We start from the raw sequence: 3,945 nt of genomic DNA, 5'->3' as shown, positions 1-3,945 counted from the left end.
TGGTTAACTGACTCTTTTCATAGCTTCATTCTCTTTTTTTCCTGATGGTTTCATCCATCAAGTCTCATTTGCCCTTTCCCCTGTATGAGTGATTGATTGTTTGTTTGTTGGTTAGACTAGTTTGTGTTAGTGTTTAGTTAATAAAACTCTTGTGCACAAATTACATGAGTTTCTGATTCTGCCTTGCAAATTAATGTCCCTTTACGATTCTGATCCTTGCTACATGCTCTTATGCATTATTAGGCTACTGTAAGAAGGTTGTTTTCTGTGGCCACGAAAATATCCTTTCTTAGAGTTGTTATGAAATTACACTAAATGTTCGCTTGAAGAACAGATTAGTAGATGGCAATTTAATTCTGCTACAGTTACTACTGGCAGCTCATATAAATAATTGTAATGAATCATAATTAATTGTAATTATTTATATACATTTCCCTTTTGAGCTAATTTGCTACACGTGTTTGGCCCATATTTGGTTTTCCTGTTCCTGTTCCCATTTGAGTTCCATTTGTTTCAGCTGTGTCCATTTAATCTCCTCGTTTAGTTCCAGGTGTTCCCCATTTAGTTCCTGTATTTAAGCCCTGTGTTTTCCTGAGTCCAGCGTTCAGTCTTAAATGTTTACCCTGTGTGCTACGTGTGTGGTACCTGTTATTTTGGTTTCATTAAAGAGTATTTCTGTTCTGGATCTCCTTCGTCTCCGCGCTCCTTCGTCTCCTCACAGTAGTGCACTGTGACAGAAGACTGAACCGTATACAAGATGACAGAGGCTGAGGACAGGCTGTGGTGATTGCGGCAGGCTGGTTGGAGGTTGGAGAGATATGTGGAGAAATTCCTTGAGCTCTCCAACCAGGTGAGCTGGCACGACACCGCTCTTAGTGCGTGTTTCCAGCTGGGGCTGGACGATGATATGATCTGCTGCGATCTCCCCACGTCTTATTTTCCCCTGATCGAGCTGATTGATGTCCTTTATTTAAACTGTTCCAATTTCCAAGTGGAAGAGGTAAAGGATCATTTAAAATCTCCTCGTCCAGCCCCCTCTGGAAAACGTTGTCTCCCCAGCTCACCCCATGCCAAGAACCCCCACATACCTCACCAACGGCTCAGACCACCTGTCCAACCCAAGTTACCCCCGGGTTCTCTGAAGCTCCTCCCTGGTCCTCATCCCAGAGCCACTGGCCGCTCCAAAGTCAAGCCCACCGGCCGCTCGGAAGCCCAGGCCGCTGCACTCTCAAGCCCGCCAGCTGCTCGGAAGTCAAGCCCGCCGTCCGCTACTCTCTCAAGCCCGCCGGCCGCCCAGCAGTCAAGCCCAGAGAAACGGACACCAGCTCATGTCCCCGAACTCCTGGATATGGCGCTTCCTCCTGAGTTCTCGGCCCCATCCTCTCTCCTGAGCCCGCTCCAGTGTCGGCTCCCCGAGCTGCCTGCTCCACCATGGCTCCCCAGACCGCCTGCTCCACCATGGCCTCCTGAGCTCCCTGTTCCAATAGTATGTTCCTGCACAACCGGAGGCTGCAGTTTCAGGATTCAATTTTTCTAGGATTTCTAGGACCCAATTTTTTTGTAAGGCGCCACCTACCAAATTGGATGATATAGTGGAGGCTGCAGTTTCAGGACCCTGGTGGTTTAGTTGTAGTAATGTTTGTACATGTTGTCAAAGATATTTCATCTCCGGAACTTTTTTTGAAATTTTAGTTGTGATTTGATTCCGAGGTTAATTGCAATATGTAATTGTAATATGCTTTGTCACAATTTTAAATTCAAACAAATTAATTTACACTTAAAATATAGAGTGAAAAATGTATTTTAATCTTTAAACAACTGAAAAAGTGGAGTACTTTAAGTCTTAGTTTCTTGAAATATACTGTATATTGATTAACCCCCTTAGGTTTAACTAATTAGCTTATTATCAGGTAAAATAAAGTTGGAATCAGCATTTGCAGTCATTAAATTACAGCCAGATAGTTTAAAGGTTGTAGAGAGGCAAGACAGAAGGCTCAAGAATGATTCAAGAATGTATATTTATTTATATACTCATTTTTGCAGTAACGCATAATACAACATCATAAAAAAGACAATATTTTCCATCAGTTGCTGCATGGACAAAGGCTGTAGGCTTTAACTCCTGAGAGAGATAAGAGAGAGAGGGAAAATTAAATAAGAGAAATTTGCTTTAAAGGTTCAACGCTGACCTCATACGTCATCAGCCCGGAACTGCTTTTGTGTACAACTGTTGGCACAAGCTAGATTAAAGTCTGAGCCCGCTCCAGTGTCGGCTCCCCGAGCTGCCTGCTCCACCATGGCTCCCCAGACCGCCTGCTCCACCATGGCCTCCTGAGCTCCCTGTTCCAATAGTATGTTCCTGCACAACCGGAGGCTGCAGTTTCAGGATTCAATTTTTCTAGGATTTCTAGGACCCAATTTTTTTGTAAGAGCGCCACCTACCAAATTGGATGATATAGTGGAGGCTGCAGTTTCAGGACCCTGGTGGTTTAGTTGTAGTAATGTTTGTACATGTTGTCAAAGATATTTCATCTCCGGAACTTTTTTTGAAATTTTAGTTGTGATTTGATTCCGAGGTTAATTGCAATATGTAATTGTAATATGCTTTGTCACAATTTTAAATTCAAACAAATTAATTTACACTTAAAATATAGAGTGAAAAATGTATTTTAATCTTTAAACAACTGAAAAAGTGGAGTACTTTAAGTGAACCAAACAGAATAATCATGTTACTGACATCTAACTCCAAACTCCGTAACACTTTCTATGAAGCCTGTATTTATAATAAATTATAAGGGTATTCTTAATGCATTATAATTAATGCATAAAGCATTATACAAAAAAACGTATATGTAAAATATAACATAAAATATGTTGTGTCATCTCATAAATAATCATAACAATTATAATACATTATAACACTTACGCATTTGGGGTTATAACATTTCAGAGTATGATTATGTAAAACACACAATGAATACCATAATAAATCCACTTAATTTATAATGGATTATTTCATATCTTGACATTGTTTATTTAAGAGGACAGTATCTTACTATATCTTGTGAGTGGTTAGGAGTGGTTGTGTTTTGAGTGTTTCCTGTGAGGTTAATGTTAATTTTGCTGTGAGCTAGTTTAAGATCAGTTGTAATACTTTCAAATGGAAAAAATGCGTGTTTTTTATTTATTTATTTATTAATTTTTTATTAATTGCATTTTATTTTGATGGTCCCTTTTAGTCTATTGACCGTAAGCAACTTTGCAACTACATGTTGTAATGTGGGGTTTGGTGTTTGCGTTTCATGTTCATGTTTTCCATGTCTTTTATTTTTGGAGTTTAGTCATTTGACCCTGTTTGTGTCATGCTTCCCTTGTCCTCTTGTATTCATGCCATTGGTTCCTCTGTTCATTGTGTCAAGTTCTGATTGGTTGTCTTAGTCATGCGTCTTGTTTCCCATTGGTTTGTTCATGTCATGTGACCCTCCTTGTCTGCTATAACTAGCCATCATGTTCCCATTGTGCCCTTGTCGTGTATTTGATGTTGTAACCTGCTGTCGGTGAGTCTAGTCTGTTCATGCCTCGTCAAGTCTGTGTCTCTAGCAGTGTTGCCAATTTCGCTACTTTGTAGCTAGATTTAGCGACTTCCCCGCCCCTTTTGAGACTTTTTTCAAAAGTTTAGGGACAAATATAGCATGATTGGTTGTCCTAGTCATGTGTCTTGTTTCCCATTGGTTTGTTCATGTCATGTGACCCTCCTTGTCTGCTATAACTAGCCATCATGTTCCCATTGTGCCCTTGTCGTGTATTTGATGTTGTAACCTGCTGTCGGTGAGTCTAGTCTGTTATGCCTCAAGTCTGTTCATGCCTCGTCAAGTCTGTGTCTCTAGCAGTGTTGCCAATTTTGCTACTTTGTAGCTAGATTTAGCGACTTCCCCGCCCCTTTTG

At 40.5% G+C, this 3,945-nt stretch overlaps 1 long non-coding RNA gene across 1 annotated transcript in view; it reads left to right on the top strand.

Moving 5' to 3' along the window:
* The first annotated feature begins 3,533 nt into the window (after positions 1-3,533).
* LOC107678632 (uncharacterized) overlaps positions 3,534-3,945 on the top strand; it is a 1,721-nt gene continuing 1,309 nt past the window's right edge. The window contains exon 1 of the long non-coding RNA XR_001632954.1: positions 3,534-3,557. This is a non-coding gene — a long non-coding RNA (uncharacterized LOC107678632). The remainder of the gene's footprint in view (positions 3,558-3,945) is intronic.

This window comes from Sinocyclocheilus anshuiensis, unplaced genomic scaffold (assembly GCF_001515605.1).
Source record: "Sinocyclocheilus anshuiensis isolate Anshui unplaced genomic scaffold, SAMN03320099.WGS_v1.1 scaffold877, whole genome shotgun sequence".
Lineage (NCBI taxonomy): Eukaryota > Metazoa > Chordata > Actinopteri > Cypriniformes > Cyprinidae > Sinocyclocheilus > Sinocyclocheilus anshuiensis.
Note: the sequence above shows the minus strand (reverse complement) of the source record. Positions and strands in the feature narration are given on the sequence as shown.